This window comes from Prionailurus viverrinus, chromosome B4 (genome assembly GCF_022837055.1).
Source record: "Prionailurus viverrinus isolate Anna chromosome B4, UM_Priviv_1.0, whole genome shotgun sequence".
In the NCBI taxonomy this organism is placed as follows: domain Eukaryota; kingdom Metazoa; phylum Chordata; class Mammalia; order Carnivora; family Felidae; genus Prionailurus; species Prionailurus viverrinus.
The window spans coordinates 52024276-52046728 of record NC_062567.1 but is presented as its reverse complement, the minus strand read 5'-3'; the positions used below and the strand labels follow the sequence as shown (position 1 = coordinate 52046728).

Below are 22453 nucleotides of genomic sequence, written 5' to 3'. Positions count from 1 at the left end.
CTCCGCTCTGCTGAGGAAAATATGAATTAGGGGAGGTTATACCTTGGCACTTCTTCCCCAGAGTCCTTCCCAACTCTTTGCCCTGCCCTCCTCCCTGGCCTTTCTTTTCTGCCCTGGTGCAAAATTTGCTTTTTTAATCTTTGTCTTTCCCACAGGCCCCAGCACATCATATGCTTAGACCTATTCTTTGAATGAAGAATCTTCCACCTGGCTCTGCTGCCTCCTTCATGTTTTGCCACACTTTCTCATTGGAGATTCTGAAAGACTCTGTATCATATCTTCTTAGGGAGGACATTGGTTTGTGTGGACTTTGCAGAACAGCAGGTCCAGTTTGATAAAGTCCAGTGGTCCACTATAACCATGATGATTTGATGGGCTTCTTGCTCCATGCTCAAAGACCTAGATATCTATATTTATAGCTGCTGAGAGTATCTCCCTGCTTTCCTTTTCTAATTTTAAAAAGCTGTGGTGGGGATTGATTACAGACCAGGAAAAGCTGTAGGAGGAAAGATTACCAAGTTCTCCTGGGGTATAGCTGCCCAGTGGTCTTTAAAACACTTCAGGAAATTTTTGTCTGAGGTCCCAAGTATATTTTAAATCAGCCAGTGCTAAATAAACCTTGAAACTTGATGGCTTTGTTCATTCTCTTGGAATCTATCAGTTTTATGTACATGATAGGCATATTCATTGACCAAAAAAGGCTTGGAGGAGAAGCTTGAAATAGGACTGTCTTCCTGGGTCTTCAAGAGGCAGTTTGCTGTTATGGCAAAACTCTTCAACTTATTTTAATTTGAATTTATTAAAACTCTTTGCCACTCTTTAATTTCGAAGGCACTTGGAGTTTAAATTGTCCTTCCCACTCCCCCACTCCCTACAACAATCTACACAGTGGGCAGTGCCACAACACCAGAAGCCCAGACAACACTTATCCATGCAAGACACCTACTTTATTGATTATGTGTGGCAAATGTGTATTTCTACATTATCTTTCTTGTTCCCTCAAGCAGTTCTGGGGCAACATCTCTCCATTTCCAGTTGATAGGTATTATGTGCTTCCAGAAGACAGATTCATTTTAACTTTAGTTTAAGCAAAATCTTGTGGAAAGGGCAGTTTCTTTCACCAAGTATATTCCAAATTGATAAATATGATTTTTGGATTATATTCTTTTGTTTTATCTTCATCCCTTTTTCCTTTAATTGTCACAGAAAGCACAAAGCAGAGTGGGAATAAGAAAGAACTAGGGAAGAGGGACAAAGAGTGTCCTTGAATGTGATGTCAGAGGTTCTTTGTTGTAGATATGCTGCCTGCTCTGGGGTGAGGCAGATGGGTCTTGGTGAAGTCATATCAATCAATATTTGGGTAAGAACTCAGGACTTTGAGTCCTGACACAACTTTCATATGGCTTTGTTGATCTGGTGTCTTTCCTACCACAAAACAAAACAAAACAAAACAAAACAAAACAAAACAAATGAACTTTCCAAGGGAGATGGTGAGGATGTGGAAGAGATACCTGACTCTGAGAGGAACCAAACACTGGTGAGAGAGGACAGAGAAAATAATCACATGGGAAGACAGAAGGACATATTTAAAGATATGAAGTAAGATAAGCAGATAGTTGGCCCTTCCCAAGCCACCTTGTGTGCGGTGTATTATTGAGGCTGTATATTGGGAAGAAGTACATGGAAAAAGAAGCCATGGATTCTGACCAGTCACAATTGCTTGTCTAAAAATGGAAACAGGCGGGGGTGCCTGGGTGGCTCAGTGGTTAAGTGCCCAACTTTTGATTTCAGCTCAGGTCATGATCTGACAGTATGTGGGTTTGAACCCCTCATTGGACTCTGTGCTGACAGCACAGAGTCTGCTTGGCATTGTGTCTCCTCTCTCTGCCTCTCCCCTGCTGGCTCTCTTTATCACTCTCTCAAAATAAATAAATAAACATTAAATAAAATAAAAATGGAGACAGGATATAGTGTTCGGTGGGACCACCGGATGTATTTCTAGATTCTGCTGAGAAGGAAAGGAAGGATTTGGAGGAAAAAACCAAAGCCGTTTAGCAAGGCTTCTTGAAAATGAGTTTGGATCAGTGCTCATTGTAGAACAAAGCCTATCCTACATTATAATCATAGTATGGAAACTAAGGTGGACTGCACTTGATGTTAGCCAAAAGGCCGAGAACAGATAAACTAAGGTGGACTGGCAGATGGGTTTCCTTCTGCTGCTTTCTCCTGATGACTTTTATTAGGTGTTCTATGTTGACATGGTTGGGGGTTGAGAAATGGGGAATAGAGATTCACACAGGGAAGTAGAGAAGAAGTTGATTTTCACTGTTGAAATCAGTGTATCACATCACTTTCTTATCTCTTATTGGCACATCCTTCCAGGCTTTTCCCAGCTCTGTTTCCAATTCCTGTTTGGAAAATCTAATTCTGATTCTTCCTGGTGTTCATCTATTTTCTGAAGACCTCTAGAAAAAGAATATGAAGCTTTTCTGATTTCTCAAGTTAATCATCTTGTTTTGATGTGATAGAAATGTTAAGAATTTCCAAAACTGGATTCTGACTGAAACTAAGCTTGTGTCATATCATGAATGAGGAATGTAGCATTTAGTTCTGTCTTCTTTGCAGTTATCCCAGAAGGACTAAGAAAGGCCACCTTGTTCAAAACCATCCTAGAATCATTCTAGATAATATGGAGTATATACAGCCTCTGGAGAAGCTCTGGCTATTGGATTGTTTACCCAGATAATGGCGCAATGATACTTGTGTGGTGTGTGCACATAGCAGGGGTCCAATAGGTTTTATGGGAAGGAAGCAAAAATATTTTGTTCTACATATACATAGATTCTGCTCTACATTTATAGATTCTGCTCTACATTTGTGTGGATGGATTTTGTCTACATATAGTTGACCTGGCTTGTGTTAGCCTGTATATGAATGTGTTTCACTGATGTGGAATTCAGCCTTTTCCAGGCTGAGATGAATGTGTTTCATTGATGTGGAATTCAGCCTTTTCCAGGCTGAGATGGGATGTGAGAGGTGCAGTGCTGGGGGTTGTAGGTTAGGTAGGTGAGTTGGATGATGTGGCTGTGTTTCCTCTTGGCCTAATGAGCAGACAGTTTGGGACCTGCCATGCCTTCAAGTTCAAGTCTTGGTTGCACCTAGAAATATTTACTTGCAGAATTCGAGTTTCTAGCCTCACTGAGAGAACATGAAGCAGGTTTTACCCTGAATAGTTTTTTTGTTTGTTTGTTTGTTTTTATTTTTAGAAGGGGAGACAAAGGCTTCTTCCAGGTCACATGTAAATAGAATACAGTACAAAGTAAGACCACAGGTAGGAGGATGCCTGGTAAATGATCCATTTGGTGAGGTTGTTCTCAGAAGACTCCTGGGAGATAAGTTTGGATATTTGTTTTCTTTAGTATGAGCCGAATTTGGTTACTTCAGATTTCTTTCCAACCATCAGGGAAACTATCTGACCTTATCTTTCCCCAGGGGAGAAGTCACACATTTATTACTACTGCAATGGTTTCTCTCTTCTTTCCTATCCTTTTTTTTTTTAATGTTTGTTTGCTTGTTTGTTTATTTAAATACAATTTATTGTCAACTTAGTTAACATACAGTATATACAGTGTGCTTTTGGTTTTGGGGGTAGATTCCCATGATTCATCGCTTACATACAACGCCCAGTGCTCATCCCAACAAGTGCCCCCCTCAATGCCCATCACCTATTTTCCTCTCTCTCCTGCCACCCACCCCCTCCCATCAACCCTCAGTTTGTTTTCTGTATTTAGAGTCTCTTATGATTTGCCTCCCTCCCTCTCTGTGGGTAATTATTTTTTCCCCTGCCCTTCCCCCATGGTCTTCTGTTAAGTTTCTTAAGTTCCACATATGAGTGAAAACATATGATATCTGTCTTTCTCTGACTGACTTATTTCAATTAGCATAATATCCTCCAGTTCCATCCACATGGCCACCAATGGCAGGATTTCATTGTTTCTCACTGCCAAGTAGTATTCAATAGTGTATATAAACCACATCTTCTTTATCCATTCATCAGTTGATGGACATTTAGGCTCCTCCCATTTGGCTATTGTTGAAAGTGCTGCTGTAAACATTGGGGTACATGTGCCCCTATGAATAAGCACTCCTGTATCTTTGGATAAATTCCTAGTAGTGCTACTGCTGGGTCATAGGGTAGTTCTATTTTTAATTTTTTGAGGAACTTCCACACTGCTTTCCAGAGTGGGTGCACCAGTTTGCATTCCCACCAACACTGAGAGAGGGTTCCCATTTCTCCAAATCCTCGCCAGCATCTGTTGTTTCCTGAGTTGTGAATTTTAGCCTCTCTGACTGGTGTGAGGTGGTATCTCATTGTGGTTTTCATTTGTTTTTCCCTGATGATGAGTAGTGTCGAGTATCTTTTCATGTGTCTGTTGGGCATCTGGATGTCTTCTTTGGAAAAGTATCTATTCATGTCTTCTACCAATTTCTTCACTGAATTATTTGGTTTTTGGGTGTTGAGTTTGGTAATTCTTTATAGATTTTGGGTATTAACCCTTTATCTGATATGTCACTTGAGACTATCTTTTCCCATCTCGTTGTTTGCTTTTAGTTTTATTGATTGTTTTCTTTGCTGTGCAGAAGATTTTATCTTGATGAGGTTCCAATAGTTCATTTTTGCTTTAGTTTCCCTTGCTTTTGGAGATGTGCCAAGCAAGAATTTGCTGTGGCTGAGGTCAAAGAGGTTGTTGCCTGTTTTCTCCTCCAGGATTTTGATGGTTTCCTGTCTCACATTTAGGTCTTTCATCCATTTTGAATTTATTTTTGTGTATGGTGTAAGAAAGTAGTCCAGTTACATTCTTCTGCATGCTGCTGTCCAGTCTCTCAGCACCATTTGCTAAAGAGGCTGTCTTTTTTTCCATTGGATACTCTTTCCTGCTTTGTCAAAAATTAGTTGGCCATACATTTTTGGGTCCAATTCTGGGTTCTCTATTCTATTCCATTGGTCTGTGTGTCTGTTTTTGTGCCAATAACATACTGTCTTGATGATTACAGCTTTGTAGTAGAGGCTAAAGTCTGGGATTGTGATGCCTCCCCCTTTGGTTTTCTTTTACAACATTATTTGGCTATTCAAGGTCTTTTGTGGTTGCATACAAATTTTAGGATTGTTTGTTTTAGCTTTGAGAAGAATGCTGGTGTAATTTTGATTGGGATTGTGTTGAATGTGTAGATTGCTTAGTAGTATTGACATTTTAACAATATTTATTCTTCCAATCCATGAGCATGGAATGTTTTTTCATTTTTTGTTTCTTCAATTTCCTTCATAAGTTTTCTATAGTTTTCAGCATACATATCTTTTGCATCTTTGGTTAGGTTTATTAGGTATTTTATGGTTCTTGGTGCAATTGCAAATGGGATTGATTTCTTGATTTCTCTTTCTGTTGCTTCATAATTGGTGTATAGTAATGCAACCAATTTCCATACATTGATTGTGTATCCTGCAACTTTGTTGAATTCATGTATCAGTTCTAGCAGCTTTTTGATGGAGTCTTTCAAGTTTTCCATGTTTTTTTTTCCTTTCCTGCACATACCAAGACTGAGAATTTATTATTATTATTATTATTATTATTATTGTTATTATTTAGTATCTAGATCTGTACTAATATCTGTAGCAAATTATTACCTGGATTTCTCTATTTGGGAAAACTGGATTTACTGGTTCAAGGTGTGGTGGAGTTTGTTTTGTATTTTTGGTGCGGGGGTGGGGGGGTGGTGGTAGCATGGAAGGACAGTTTAAAAGAGGCTCTATTTAAAGATTAAGGTCCAAGCTGAATATGTAGATTGAACTGATATTTTTCTGGGAAACAGTTATACACAATGCCAAGAAGGGGTAACCCCCTCCCCATGCAATCTTCTTAGGCTGACCCATGGTGCACAGAAGATACTCACTAGTCTTGCCAACACTGGAAAATGATGTCCTTACTACTTTCATCTTTCATCAAATAGGAGGCCATTTGGGATTTTGACATGCCCTTGCTGTAATCATGGGTTCGAGCCCCACATTGGGCTCTGTGCTGACAGCTCAGAGCCTGGAGCCTGCTTCAGATTCTGTGTCTCCCTCTCTCTCTGTTCCTCCCCTGCTCTCACTCTCTCTTTCAAAAATAAATAAAGATTAAAAAAAAGAAAAAAAAAAGAAAATATGCACAGTATGATCTCGATCTTTTTGTACTTACTTAGGGCTGATTTGTTTCCCAGTATGTGGTCTATTATGGAGAATGTTCCATGTGGACTGGAGAAGAATACTGCTTTAATATGAAATGTTCTGAATATATTGGTTAAGTTCATTTGGTCCAGTGTGTCATTCAAAGCCATTGTTTCCTTGTTGACATTTTGATTAGGTGATCTGTCCATTACTGTGAGTGGGGTGTTGAAGTCTCCTACTATTATGGTATTACTATCGATGAGTTTCTTTATGTTTGTGATTGATCTATATATTTGGGTGCTTTCACATTTGGCACATAAATGTTTACCATTGTTAGGTGTTCTTGGTGGATTGACGCCTTGATTATGACATAATGCCCTTCTGCATCTCTTGATACAGTCTTTATTTTAAATTCTAGATTGTCTGATATAAGTATGGCTACTCAGGCTTTCTTTTGTTGACCATTAGCACGATTGGTGGTTCTCCATCCCCTTATTTTCAATCTGAAGGTGTCTTTAGGTCTAAAGTGGGTCTCTTGTAAACAGCATATAGATGGATCTTGCTTTCTCATCCATTCTGTTACCCTATGTCTTTTGATCGGAGCATTGAGTCCATTGATGTATAGAGTGAGTACTGAATGATATGAATTTATTGCCATTATAATGCTTGTAGAGTTTGAGTGGCTGACCAGAGAACACCACCAGACACTCAAACTCTACAAGCTTGAGTGTAAGGGGGACTCTCTGAGGGGAGAAAAGATGAGAAAAATATGTCTTTTTTTCCTCATCTATTCTCCCCTCAGAGAGTCCCCCTTAAAATTTCTTGCAGGACTGGTTTAGTGGTCACAAACTCTTATAATTTGTATTTGTCCGGGAAACTTTTTATCTCTCCTTCTATTTTGAATGACAGCCTTGCTGGATAAAAAATTCTCGGCTGCATATTTTTCTGATTCAGCACATTGAATATATCCTGCCACTCCTTTCTGGCCTGCCAAGTTTCTGTGGATAGGTCTGCTGAAAACCTGATCTGTCTTCCCTTGTAGGTTAGGGACTTTTTTCCCTTGCTGCTTTCATGATTCTCTCCTTGCCTGAGTATTTTGTGAATTTGACTATGATAGGCCTTGTTGATGGTTGGTTTTTGTTGAGTCTAACAGGGGTCCTCTGTGCTTTCTGGATTTTGATGTCTGTGCCTTTCCCCAGGTTAGGAAATTTTCTGCTATGATTTGGTCCCCATAACCCTTCTGCCCCTATTTCTGTCTCTTCCTCTTCTGGGACCCCTATGATTCTGATGTTCCTTTTCAATGAGTCACTGATTTCTCTAATTCTTAAATCGTGCTCTTTTGCCTTAATCTCCCTCTTTTTTTCTGCTTCATTATTCTCTAGAAGTTTGTCCTCTATATCACTGATTCTCTGTTCTGCCTCATCCAATCTTGCCATCACTGGATCCATCCATGATTGTACCTCAGTTATAGCATTTTAAATTTCATTCTGGCTATTCTTTACTTCTTTTATCTCTGCAGAAAGGAATTCTAATCTATTTTCGACCCCAGCTAGTATTCTTATTATCGTGATTCTAAATTCTGGTTCAGACATCTTGCTTGTATCTTTGTTGGTTAAATCCCTGACTCATTTCTTCTTGCTCTCACTTTTGGGGTGAATTCCTTCATTTTGTCATTTTGAGGGGAGAAAAGGAATTAATGAGGTGGAAAAACTGTAATCAAAAAAATTAAAATTAAAAAATATTAATATTAAAAATTAAAGGCACACACACACACACACACACACACACAAATCGAATAGATGATGCTAGATCCTAAGTTTGTTTTGGCCTGGGAGTTGAAAGTGGTTTGACAGATTAGAGAAAAAAAGTGGGAAGGAAGAAAAAAAAGGAAATCGTTTGAGAATTGAAAAAAATGAATACACTGAAGTCGACTAAAAAGAGATGATGGGGGTAAAGTAGAATCTGAAAAAATATACACAAAAGTAAAGAATATAGTAGGAAAAAATTAAATAAAAATATTTTAATAAAAATTAAAAATAAATATAATTTTTTTTGTTTTTCTGTATTCAAGCAAAAAGAAAAGAAACGACAGAGAAAAAAGAAAAAAAGAAAGAAAAAAGAAAACAAAGGAAATCATTTGAAAATTTGAAAAAGTGAATACACTGTAGGAGACTAAAATAGAATGAAGGAAGTAGACATTGAAAAAATTTACATAAACACAAAAAATATAGCGAAAAAATTAAATAAAAAATATTTTTAATAGAAATTGAAAGTAAAAACGAAGTTTTTCTCTTTCTGCATTATAGAAAAAGAAAAGAAATGAAAAAGAGGAAAAAATAAAAAATAAAAAGGAAATTGTTTGAAAATTTGAAAAGGTGAGTACACTGAAGTAGACTAAAATAAAATGAAGGAAGTAAAATAGAATTTGAAAAAATTACACAAAATTAAAAGTATAGTAATAAAAATTAAAGAAAAATATTTTTAATAAAAATTGAAAATAAAAATGAATTTTTTCTTTTCCTGTATTCAAGAAAAAGAAGTGTAAAAAAGAAAAAAAAGAAAGAAAGAAAATTGAATAGATGAACCTGCTAACAGATTGAAGTAGGATTGAAATTACTTTGTTTTCTCCTAGAAATCAGTCTATGTAGCGCTTTATAGTCCATAGCTAAGCTGGCAGTGAGACTTGTGTTCTTGAAGAGGGAGGTTGGCCCAGTTGGGCGGGGCTCAGTGTAACAGCTCCGCTCTCCACTAGATGGCGCTGCTAGCCTACTGTGGTGGATTGTTGCAGTGCTCCTAGGTGCGTAGGTGCATGCGTGGGAGTGGTCAAAATGGCGCCACTCAGCTACTGAGTCTGTTCTCCTGGATCAGCAATCGGTATCCGTCCTCTATCTTCAGCTTTCATCCACTCCCTGCTTTTTCACTCTACGTGACCAGGCCCCAGGCAGTACCTCTCTCCCAAGTTTTGTCTCAGATGCGGCTGTTTTCCCTGGCCCCTTACTTCCGAAGGACTGTGGCTTTGACCCATTCCACCCCTCTGCAGGAGGGTCTCACGGAGCAGTGACTGAATGAGCAATGGTCGAATGTCAGCTGCCACCCAGGAATGCTTGCTGGACCCTACTGCTGCCGGTGCCCCGAGACTGCGGCCAGGTGCCAGCCCGCCCCAGAAAAAGGTCACGAGATAGTGTAGCAGCACCATTTCAGGGATTATGGAAAATCACAACACACATCTGGCACCAGGCTTCACCCTTAACAACCTTGTTCCAACACCAGCGAATGTGGCCGCCTTCTGGGGTCTGCTGGGACCAGGTGGCTTCAACAGTCTCTACCAAACGTCCTTCCAGCAGTGGAACCGCTTTTCCCCGTGTGGCCCGAGAACCTCCCGGACTCCACTCTATTCCTGGGGATTCGCCTTTCCCACCAGAGCACCACCAGGTATCGAGCTGTGGAGTTGCAGACTTTGCACTCCCCTTGTTTACAGTCTTAATGGAATTTAAACCCTCTCCTTTCTCCTTTCTCCCTTTTTAGTTTAGTCCCTGCAGTTGTTTCCAATTTTCCACTTTCTCTCCAGCTGAGCTTTTGGGGAGGGGTGCTTTTCTCGTATTCTCTGCCCCTCCTCCCCCCAGTCTTTGTCCTCTCTCCGCCGGCAAAAGCAGTTCCCTACCTTCAGCGGCTTCTCGCTCTCCAAATTCCCCTCCCTGCGCCACATACCTGCTGAATTCTGTGGTTCAGATTGTGCAGATTGTTGTGTTAATCCTCCACTCAGTTTTCTAGGTGTGTAGGATGGTTTAGTGTTGGTCTGGCTATATTTCACGGATGGGAGACACACAAAAAACTTCCATGCTGTTCTGCCATCTTGGCTCCTCCCCCCTGGTGCTTGGCTTCTTATAACCCAAGGCAGCCTCATATTTTTAAACAATTTTCCTCAAATGCAAACTATTCTTCATCACCCTGTGTTGCTCATACCTGCCACGAATGATGTGCGGTCAAGGTTTCATCAGTTGGCTTTCCCTTCACACTTTTCATTTTTCTTGCCTTCCACAAGGAAGGTAGTACCATTTATATCTTTACTTGAGCCAGGTTTATAAAGATTGCTTCACTACAAAGTATGTGTCTCAAAGTCAAGTAGGTAGGAATACTGGATTACGTGCTCTTTCAGGTTTCTCTTCTCAGTTTGTGCATTTGTTCAACAATATTTATTGAGCATCTAACTCACAGTCCAAAGGAGACAGGTAGCTGACCTGGAATTCTGATACATTAGGATAAATGGCACATGGGGTAAGCTAGGTGCTATGAGAGCACACATTAAGGGCAGCATAAGGGTCAGGGGAGGTTCCTGGGGAAGTAACACCTGAGCTGGGAACTGAAAGAGAAGGAAAGATTACCTCAGTGAAGGTGCCAAGAGGATATTAGAGTCAGGGGAACAAAACATGGTGAGTGTAGAATTTCACAGCTGGAGCAGGAACTGGGTAGTGATGAGACTGGGGGAATCATCACAGGTCAGATGATGAAGGAAGGAAGGACTGTGCAGGAAGTGCAGTGGGAACCACTGAAGGGTTTGAAGCCTGGGGGTGGTTGGGGGACATGTCAATCACATTCATAGTGTAGAAAGCTCCGTGAGTTAATTAATCCTCCTTATCTATCTCACGTGCTTGTTGGTAAATCATAACATTGGAACTGGTGGGTGGCAAATAAGGAGTATAGACGGAATTGTACAAAGATGTCTGACACATTTCCCAAGGATTCCTTTTGAATATCTACAGAGAAGAGTTTTCAGTTTTGACTTCATCTTTCTGTCTTTAAAAACCTCTGACAACATTTCCTAAAATTCTGTCAATACCAAAGCCTGAGGAGTGAGGAGAGTGGGGGCTGCATGACTCTCTTTTCTCTGTTCTCCCCACTGATTTCTGGGGCATTGCTGTGAATTGTTCATCCAAAGCCTTGTTCCTCTTGAGGAGGGGCCATCTGAACAGCAGCAGGGGAGGAGGGGAAAAGAGGAACCACAGGTGGTGTTTGCTCAATAAGAAAATATATTTTGCATATTCATAGTGTGACTTAAAAATAACTCCATGTGAAAAATTAATAGGAAGTTACAAGTGAGTGTTTTCATACTAGCACACAGAGAAAACCAGATTCTCCAGGTCGCTAGAAGCTGACATCACAGAGGGTACAGGGTACTTATAAAGCATGGTGTGGCCAGTAAAGACAGTGTCCACATAAATGAGCTCACCTTCTCTCCTAGAACCCAGAGAGGAAGGACACAGAAGGACTTGTTTTGGTTGTGAGCTACTGAGGTAGGTGACATTTCTTTCCTCTCTACCTATAACACTCTCATAACTGTAAGCAAAACTGTAGTGAGTTTTGTCTGGTTGCTTTGGGTGAGGTTCGTTGACTGTCAGATTTCACAAAACAGCATTTTTGGCTCTGCTCCCTTCTTAGTAATGGACTTTTGGTTGGCTTCTGTTCCCATTTCTCTAGGGTTTCCTTACCAGACAGCCTGTTCCTATGTTTTTTTTGCATGGTATGAAGGACTGCTCCTTTCTTCCTCTTCCTCTTTTCACAGCACCCCTGTGAGCCTATATGGCTAAAGTGAAGGGTTGCACTGTTTATTCCTTGACATCAATACAGTTAAACGGATAAGGCAGAAAGAGGAGAGAGAGGGCCAAACTGACACCAGACATTTGACAGTTGATTTTATTGCTAAAGGTCTTTAAGAATGGGAGACAAATATTTGTGTTTTAAACTTAAATGATATTTAAAAAATTTTTTTAACGTTTATTTATTTTTGAGACAGAGAGAGACAGAGCATGAGCGGGGGAGGGTCAGAGAGAGAGAGAGGGAGACACAGAATCTGAAACAGGCTCCAGGCTCTGAGCTGTCAGCACAGAGCCTGACGCGGGGCTCGAACTCACGGACCGCTCATGACCTGAGCCGAAGTCGGCCGCCTAACCGACTGAGCCACCCAGGCGCCCCTAAACTCAAATGATATTTTAAAAACGATTCTGCATTTACAATGAGGCCCTCTGGTCTGTCCATGTGTCATGGCTCATGTCATGCAAGCACCATGCAAACATCCCACGTGTGAACTACTGTACAATACATTCATGCCCTGTTGTGAGCTACAGCCCAATTAGTACATGAAGCTACATGAGTTAGATGAATGTAAAGGGATTGTGTCACATGGTGCACAAAGGAGAATGTTGGGAGGTATTTGGCACTGTTCCTGCGGCAATCGGGGTTGATTTTTCTATGATGACTTTTGGTGTCAGTTTCTGAGATATTTGGGTTGTGTGAGGTGACATGGGACTTCTAAGCTTTGGTTGGCTTGTTGAACACCATTGTTCAATAAATATTTATCATTTGGGCACTTTGGAGGGATAGCACATATCTGATGAAATACAAAGCAGGAGATTTGAAGCCCATGCAACAGAACTTGGCAGCCCAAAGACAACTTGGTTTAATTCAGCCTCTGACCCAGATGTGAGACTCTGCTTCCAGGCTTGCTAAGGCTCTCTGATCCTGAATCTGATCCTGTATCCTCTTCAATTCCAGCTACAATGCTACATCAGGCACGTGGGAGATTTGGTCAAAAGTTGGTATGCAGACATACCCTGCAGCAAGATATGGCTGAGCCTGCCCCTCTCAGAAAACTGAGCATTCTGGATTTAGTGGCCCTGGGTGTGGGCTGCACAGTAGGTGCAGGTGTGTATGTCCTGGCTGGTGAGGTGGCCAGAAATCAAGCAGGACCATCCATTGTGATCTGCTTTTTGATGGCCAGCCTATATTCTTTACTGGCTGTGTTGTGCTATGCTGAGATAATGGCCCAGATTCCCCATTCTGGCTCTGCATATCTCTATAGCTATGTCACTATTGTCACTATAGGTCAACTCTGGGCTATCATCACTGGCTGCACTGTCATCTTTTCCCTTGTTTCTGATACAGCAATTTATGTTGACATATTTATCTTAGCTTTTGAGCACCTGCATGTGACCCTGCATGAAATTATCTTACCGTATGTTTACCATCTCCTTAGAGAAAAATATCTAGACTTCATTGTTATGTGCCTTGTGTGGCCTTTCATGATTATGTGGCATAATCACTTTTCTTCACTTATCAAGGTGCTCACTTTGGTTCTCAGTTTTGTCATCATGTATGGCTTTATTAAGGGGGACCTGCACAACTGAAGGCTCACAGGAGAGGACTACATAATGGCTGGACTCAATGACACCTCTAGCTTGGACCCCCTGGGCGCTAGAGGGTTTTTGCCTTTTGGCTTTGAGGGGATTCTCTGGGGAGCAGCTACTTGTTTCTATGCATTTATAGGTTTTGACAAAATTGTTACCAGAGTTGAAAAAGCCCAGAATCCCCAATGTTCCATCCCCCATTGTGATTTCACTGTTCATCTGCTTTGTGTGGTATTAAAATTTTTTTTTTTTAGTGTTTATTTATTTTTGAGAGAGAAAGAGTGTGAGTGGGAGAGGAGCAGAGAGAGGGAGACACAGAATCCAAAGCAGGCTCCAGGCTCCGAGCTGTCAGCACAGACCCCCGATGCGGGGCTTGAACTCACGAACCGTGAGATCATGACCTGAGCTGAAGTCGGACGCTTACCAACTGAGCCACCCCGGCGCCCCTTTGTGCCATATTTTGGTGTCTCTTTAACACTTAAGGTTACGTTTTCTTACTACCAGCTTCACCCTGTGAGCACCTTGCCTGAGGTAGTTCTCCTTATTGTCTGGGCCCTAGCCTACTGTGTTGCAACTTTCGGATTTTTCTGTATTCTTTCTGAAAGGATCTTTTGCTTTATGTACCCATATGTCAGCTATCATACAAGATGGAACTGGATGGCCTCCTGTTCCCTGTCCTTGGCATGATATGTACCAGCACAAACTTCTGCATCATGGCTAAGGTGATTTTTGTCATTATTGCAACAATGATGGCCTTCTTCTTTTTTTTTATTTTAATTTTGTTTTTTTAAATTTACATCCAAAATAGTTAGCATATAGTGCAACAATAATTTCAGGAGTAGATTGCTTAATGCCCCTTACCCATTTAGCCCATCCCCCCTCCCACAACCCCTCCCGTAACCCTCTGTTTACTCTCCATATTCAAGAGTCTCTTATGTTTTGTCCCCCTCCCTGTTTTTGTGTTTTTTTTGCTCCCTTCCCGTATGTTCAACTGTCCTCTGTCTTAAAGTCCTCATATGAGTGAATTCATATGATATGTGTCTTTCTCTGACTAATTTTGCTTAGCATAATACCCTCTAGTTCCATCCACGTAGTGGCAAATGGCAAGATTTCATTCTTTTTGATTGCCAAGTAATACTCCATTGTGTGTGTATATATATATATATATATATATATATATATATATATATACCACCTCTTCTTTATCCATTCATCCATTGATGGACATTTGGGCTCTTTCCATACTTTGGCTATTATTGATAGTGCTGCTATACACATGGGGGTGCATGTGTTCCTTAAAAACAGCACACCTGTATCCCTTGGATAAATGTCTAGTAGGGCAGTTGCTGGGTTGTGGGGTAGTACTTTTTTTAATTTTTTGAGGAACCTCAATACTATTTTCCGGAGTGGCTACACCAGTTTGCATTCCCACCAGCATCGCAAAAGTGATCCTCTTTCTCCACATCCTCGCCAACATCTGTTGTTGCCTGAGTTGCTAATGTTAGCCATTCTGACAGGTGTAAGGTGGTATCTCATTGTGGTTTTGACTTGTATTTCCCTGATGATGAGTGATGTTGAGCATTTTCTCATGTGTCGGTTGGCCATCTGGATGCCTTCTTTGGAGAAGTGTCTATTCATGTCTTCACTGGATTATTTGTTTTTTGGGTATTGAGTTGGATAAGTTCTTTGTAGATTTTGGATACTAACCCTTTATCTGATATGTCATTTGCAAATATCTTCTCCCATTCTGTCGGTTGCCTTTTAGTTTTGCTGATTGTTTCCTTCGCTGTGCAGAAGCTTTTTATTTTGAAGAGGTCCCATTAGTTCATTTTTGCTTTTGTTTCCCTTGCCTCCAGAGGTGTGTTGAGTGAGAAGTTGCTGTGGGCAAGATCTAAGAGGTTTTTGCCTGCTTTATCCTTGAGGATTTTGATGGCTTCCTGTCTTACATCGAGGTCTTTCATCCATTTTGATTTTATATTTGTGTATGGTGTAAGAAAGTGGTCCAGGTTCATTTTTCTGCATGTTGCTGTACAGTTTTCTCAGTACCACTTGCTGAAGAGACTGTCGTATTCCACTGGATATTCTTTCCTGCTTTGTCAAAGATTAGTTGGCCATATGTTTGTGGGTCCATTTCTGGGTTCTCTATTCTGTTTCATTGATCTGAGTGTCTGTTCTTGTACCAGTACCATACTGTCTTGATGATTACAGCTTTATAATATAGCTTGAAGTCCGGGATTGTGATGCCTCCTGCTTTGGTTTTCTTTTTCAAGATTGCTTTGACTATTTGTGGTCTTTTCTGGTTCCATACAAATTTTAGGATTATTTGTTCTAGCTCTGTGAAGAATGCTGGTGTTATTTTGATAGGGATTGGATTGAATATGTAGATTTCTTTGGGTAGTATCAACATTTTAACAGTATTTGTTCTTCCTGTCCAGGAGCATGGAATCTTTTTCCATTTTTTTGTGTCTTCTTCAATTTCTTTCATAAGCTTTCTATAGTTTCCAGTGCATAAATTTTTCACCTCTTTGGTTAGATTTATTCCTAGGTATTTTATGTTTTTTGGTGCAATTGTAAATGGGATCAATTCCTTGATTTCTCTTTCTGTTGCTTCATTGTTGGTGTATAGGAATGCAACCAATTTCTGTGCATTTATTTTATATCCTGAAACTTTGTGGAATTAATGAATCAGTTTTAACAGTTTTTTGGTGGAATCTTTTGGGTTTTCCATACAGAGTATCATGTCATCTGCGACAAGTGAGTTTGACCTCCTGGCCAATTTGGATGCCTTTTATTTCTTTGTGTTGTCTGATTGCAGAGGCTAAAGCTTCCAATACTATGTTGAGTAACAGTGGCAAGAGTGGATATCCCTGTCTTGCCCCTGACCTTAGGGGAGGATGATATTAGCATTGGGTTGTTCATATATGGCTGTTATGATCTCGAGGTATGCTCCTTCTATCCCTACTTTCTTGAGGGTTTTTTATCAAGAAAGGATGCTGTATTTTGTCAAAGGCTTTCTTTGCCTCTATTGAGAGGATCATAAGGTTCTTTTCTTTTGTTGATGTGATGAATCACATTGATTGTTTTGCAGATATTGAACCAGCCCTACATCCCAGGTATAAATCCCACTTGATTGTGGTGAATCCTTTTTTTAATGTATTGTTGGATCTGGTTGTCTAATATCTTGTTGAAGATTTTTGCATCTATGTTCGTCAGGGAAATTGGTCTATAGATCTCTTTTTTAGTGGGGTCTCTGTCTGATTTTGGAATCAAGGTAATGCTGGCTTCATAGAAAGAGTTTGGAAGTTTTCCTTCCATTCCTATTTTTTGGAATAGCTTCAAGAGAAGAGGTGTTAACTCTTCCTTAAATGTTTTGTAGAATTGCCCTGGAAAGCCATCTGGTCCTGGACGCTTGTTTTGGGGGACATTTTTGATTACTAATTCGGTTTCTTTACTGGTTATGGGCCTGTTCAAATTTTCTATTTCTTCCTGTTTCAGTTTTGGTAGTGTATATGTTTCTAGGATTGTCCATTTCTTCCAGATTGCCCATTTTATTGGTGTGTAATTGCTCATTATATTCTCTTATTATTTGTATTTCTTCTCTGTTGGTTGTGATCTCTCCTCTTTCATTCTCGATTTTATTTATTCCTTTCCTTTTTCTTTTTGACCAAACTGGCTAGTGGTTTATCAATTTTGTTAATTCTTTCAAAGAACCAGCTTCTTTCTTGTTTCATTGATCTGTTCTCAGTTTGTTTGTTTGTTTGTTTGTTTGTTTGTTTTGGTTTTGATAGCATTGATTTCTGCTCTAATCTTTATTATTTACTGTCTTCCTCTGGCTTTGGGTTTTATTTGCTGTCTTTTTTCCAGCTCCTTAAGGCATAATGTTAGGTTGTGTATCTGAGATCTTTCTTCCTTCTTTAGGAAGTCCTGGATTGCTATATATTTTCCTCTTATGACCGCCTTTGCTGCGTCCTAGATGTTTTGGTTTGTGGTGTTATCATTTTCATTGACTTCCATATATTTTTTAATTTCCTCTTTAACTGCTTGGTTAGTCCATTCATTCTTTAGTAGGATATTCTTCAGTCTCCAAGTATTTGTTGCCTTTCCAAATTTTTCTTGTGGTTGATTTCGAGTTTCATAGCGTTGTGATCTGAAAATATGCACGGTATGACCTTGATCTTTTTGTACTTACTTATGGCGGATTTGTGTCCCAGTATGTGGTCTATTCTGGAGAATGTTCCATGTGCACTGGAGAAGAATGTATTTTCTGCTGCTTTAGGCTGAAATGTTCTGAATATATCTGTTATGTCCATCTTGTCCAGTGTGTCATTCAAAGTCATTGTTTCCTTGTTGATTTTTTGTTTAGATGATCTGTCCATTGCTGTGAGTGGGGTGTTGAAGTCTCTTACTATTATGGTATTACTATCGACGAGTTTCCTTATGTTTGTGATTAATTGATTTATATATTTGGGTGCTCTGACATTTGGCGCATAAATGTTTTGCATTGTTAGGTGTTCTTGGTGGATAGACCCCTTGATTATGATATAATGCCCTTCTTCATCTCTTGATACGGTGTTTATTTTAAAGTCTAGATTGTCTGATATAAGTATGGCTACTCCGGGTTTCTTTTTTTGACCATTAAGCATGAGAGACGGTTCTTCATCCCCTTACTTTCAATCTGTAGATGTCTTTAGGTCTAAGGTGGGTCTCTTGTAAACAGCATATAGATGGATCTTGTTTTCTTATCCATTCTGTTATCCTATGTCTTTTTATTGGAGCATTGAATACATTGACGTTTAGAGTGATTACTGAAAGATATGAATTTATTGCCATTATGTTGTTTGTAGAGTTGGAGTTTCTGGTGGTGTTCTCTCGTCCTTTCCAGTCTTTGTTGCTTATGGTATTTTTTTTTTTTTTCACCTTTTGTCCCCTCAGAGAGTCCCCTTAAAATTTCTTTCAGGGATGGTTTAGTGGTCACAAACTCCTTTAATTTTTGTTTGGGAAACTTTTTATCTCTCCTTCTATTTTGAATGACAGCCTTGCTGGATAAAGAATTCTCAGCTGCATATTTTTCTGATTCAGCACATTGAATATATCCTGCCACTCCTTTCTGGCCTGCCAAGTTTCTGTGGATAGGTCTGCTGAAAACCTGATCTGTCTTCCCTTGTAGGTTAGGGACTTTTTTCCCTTGCTGCTTTCATGATTCTCTCCTTGCCTGAGTATTTTGTGAATTTGACTCTGATAGGCCTTGTTGATGATTGGTTTTTGTTGAGTCTAACAGGGGTCCTCTGTGCTTCCTGGATTTTGATGTCTGTGTCTTTCTCCAGGTTAGGAAAGGTTTCCACTATGATTGGCTCACATAACCCTTCTGCCCCTATTTCTGTCTCTTCCTCTTCTGGGACCCTATGATTCTGATGTTGTCCCTTTTCAATGAGTCACTGATTTCTCTAATTCTTAAATCGTGCTCTTTTGCCTTAATCTCCCTCTTTTTTTCTGCTTCATTATTCTCTATAAGTTTGTCCTCTATATCACTGATTCTCTGTTCTGCCTCATCCATTCTTGCCGCCACGGCATCCAGCCATGATTGCACTTCAGGTATAGCGTTTTTTAATTTCATTCTGACTATTTTTTACTTCTTTTATCTCCGCAGAAAGGGATTCTAAACTATTTTTGACGTAGCTATTATTGTTGTTGTGATTCTAAATTCTGGTTCAGACATCTTGCTTGTATCTGTGTTGGTTAAATCCCTGGCTGTCATTTCTTCTTGCTCTTTCTCTTGGGGTGAATTCCTTCATTTTGTCATTTTGAGGTTAGAAAAGGAATTAATGAGGTAGAAAAATTAAAACTGAATTTAAAAAAATTAAAATTAAAAAAAATAATAAAATTAAAAAATTAACCCCTCCCCCCACAGACAAAAATAAAATAAATGATGTTAGATCTTAGGTGTGTTTTGGTCTAGGTGTTGAAAGGGTTTTGAAAGATTAGAGAAAAAAAAGGGGGGGGATGGGAATCATTTGCAAATTTGAAAAAATAAACACTTTGAATTAGATTATAATGAGATGATGGAGGTAAAATAGAATTTGAAAAAAATTACACAAAAGTAAAGAATACAGTCAAAAAAAATTAAAGAAATATATTTTTAATAAAAATTAAAAATAAAAATAAATTTTTCTCTTTCTGTATTCAAGAAAAATAAAAGAAATGAAAAATAAAAAAAGAAAAAGAAAAAAGGAAATAGTTTGAAAATTTGAAAAAGTGAATACACTGAAATAGAATAAAATAAAATGATGGATGTTAAATAGAATTTGAAAAAAAATACACAAAATTAAAAAATATAGTAAAAAAATTAAAAATATTTTTAATAAAAACTGAAAATAAAAATGAATTGTTTCTCTTTCTGTATTCAAGAAAAAGAAAAGAAGTGAAAAAGAGGAAAAAGAAAGGAAGAAAATTCAATAGATGGACTTTCTAACAGATCAAAATAGTACTAAAATTACTTCATTTTCCCCTAGCAGTCAGACTATGAAGCGCTTTATAGTCCATAAACTAAGGAGGTGGTGATACTTGTGTTCTTGAAGAGCGAGATTGACCCAGTTGTGCGGGGCTCAGTGTAACGGCTCTGATTTCCACTAGATGGCGCTTTTAGCCTACTGGGGTGCCGTGTTGTGACTCTCATAGGTGCATAGGCGCATGCGCAGTAACGGTGAAAATGGTGTCACCCAGCTACACAGTCTCTAGTATCAGAACTCTGTTTTCCCCGATCAGCAATCACGCACTCGTCCTCTATCTTCAGCTTTCATCCACTCCCTGCCTTTTCACTGCCCATGACCAGGCCCCAGGCAGTACCTCTTTCCTGGGTTTTGTCTCAGATGTGGCTGTTTTCCCTGGCCCCTTACTTCTGAAGGACTGCGGCTTTGACCCGTTCTGCCCCTCTGTGGGAGGTTCTCACTGAGCAATGGCTGAATGTCAGCTGCACCCAGGAACACTTGCTGGACCCTGCTGCTGCTCGTGCCCCAAGACCTCAGCCAGGTGTCAGCCTGCCCCAGAAAACATTAACAAGATAGTGTAGCAGCAGCATTTCAGGGATTATGGAAAATCACAGCACACATCTGGCACCAGGCTTCACACTTAATGACCTTTTTCCAGCATCAGCAAATGTGGCCATTTTCTGGGATCTGCTGGGACCAGGTGGCTTCAATAGTCTCTACCAAATATCCTTCCAGCAATGGAACCGGTTTTCCCTGTGTGGCCCAAGAACCTCCTAGACCTCACTCTGCTCCTGGGGATTTGCCCTTCCCACTAGAGCACTGCCAGGTATTGAGCTGTGGAATTGTAGCCTTTGTGCTCCTCTTGTTTACCATCTTAATGGAATTTAAGCCCTCTCCTTTCTCCTTTCTCCTTTCTCCCTTTTTAGTTTAGCCCCTGTGGCTGTTTCCAATTTTCTACTTTCTCTCCAGCTGCTTTTGGGGAGGGGTGCTTTTCCCGTATTCTCCCCCTACCCCAGTCTTTGTCCTCTCTCCACCCACAAAAGCAGTTCCCTACCTTCAGCGGCTTCTCACTCCCCAAATTCCCCTCCCTGTGGCACATACCTGCTGAATTCTGTGGTTCAGGTTGTGCAGATTGTTGTGTTAATCCTCCAATCAGTTTTCTAGATATGCAGCATGGTTTAGTGTTGGTGTGGCTGTATTTCATGGACATGAGACACACAAAAAACTTTCATGCTGTTCCGCCATCTTGGCTCCTCATGATTTTTTAATAGTCTCTTGAGGCCAGAAGCCAAGCCAGATGCCTGCCATCAGATTTTCCTGTGATACTTGTATATTTGGGTGAATTTCTCTCCTGCAGATTCCCCAAATATCCTGAGGTGTCCTGCACATGCCAGCAAGTGATATTGTTTAATCACCTGGTAAGAATGCTGGGAACTCTGTAAGCAAGTTATCAGGCCAACATGTCCAAGAGGCTTTATTGGCTCCATAAAGTTAACCTTAGTCCTTAGAGATGTCTAGTGATATCTGAGTCTATGCATGACTCTCTCAAACATGACATTCTAGTCAAAGCCTTGGTGAAGTAACCAATGTTTCCACTGGTGTCCTGTACAAGGAGAACATCTTTTTAATGAACTTATGCAAATAATGCACTTGCCTTGAAACAAAGAATACTCACAAAGAGTTTCAGTGACCAATGCTGTAGTGTTCTATCTTATTTTAAAAAGACTTAGATATCCAATGAAATCAACCCAGTGTTGCATTTCATTTAGCAGAACTTTAAAAATTTCAAATTACTAAAGATTTTGAAAGATATAAACCTTTCTATTTCTTCACCCAACTTATTCCTAACAATTATTCATGAAAACTTTATGAGACAGACATAATTAATCATCATTTAAGTCACCTTTTTGCTGACCAATGGCCACTGAAGAACATGAGCTCCTTTGACCTTTACTAAAACTTGCTGGAATAAAAGTTTTATATTTAATGCTGATATCTCTAAAGATGTGTCTTTTAATGAAACCAACAAATTTCAATTTACATTGGGGTGGTTTTTGCTCCCTGATAGTGAGGGTAGGAGGAGCAGGAGCCTTTGGCACTCCAGGCAGGGAGGATGGCATAGGAGCCCGTTATGTAAGCCTTGCAGATGCTGGGGCAGAAACAGGAGGAAAAGGAGCAGGTAGGGGTATAAAGGAATCTTCAGAAAGGCCATGGGAAGATCTATAGTTTGGACTAACATTCCTTGCTTGTGTTGGTCTTGTGTCCCCCTCCTGCAAAAAAACAAAAAAATAAAAATAAAAAAAAGTGCCTCTGCGCCATTTATTTAAAATATTTCCTGATGGATGGATGAAGTACTTTCTTTGGGAACAGGAGTATTCCTGTTTTCTTCCTGGGCAAAAGTTGAGAAGCAACACAGAAATAAAACTATGACTCCATGAAACCCAGAGTACCTCTTCTGGCATTCCTTTTCCCTAAAAGTTGGGGCATGATGGACTGAACCAAATGGCTTCCTAGTTTCTTGTTCCTCCCCGAAAGTCAGAGTTCCACTGACTGACCAAGGGTCTCCATAGACAAGCTAAAAGCCA

General features: G+C 39.9%; 1 protein-coding gene and 1 pseudogene across 1 annotated transcript in view; both read left to right on the top strand.

Annotated features, from left to right (window-relative positions):
* Window positions 1-11323: 11323 nt before the first annotated feature.
* Window positions 11324-22453, top strand: part of LOC125169846 (cationic amino acid transporter 3-like) — a 48329-nt gene continuing 37199 nt past the window's right edge. Inside the window, exon 1 of the mRNA XM_047865636.1 lies at window positions 11324-11493. The gene's annotated coding sequence lies outside the window, so the exon portion shown is untranslated. The remainder of the gene's footprint in view (window positions 11494-22453) is intronic.
* On the top strand, window positions 12757-18743 carry LOC125170578 (cationic amino acid transporter 3-like; annotated as a pseudogene).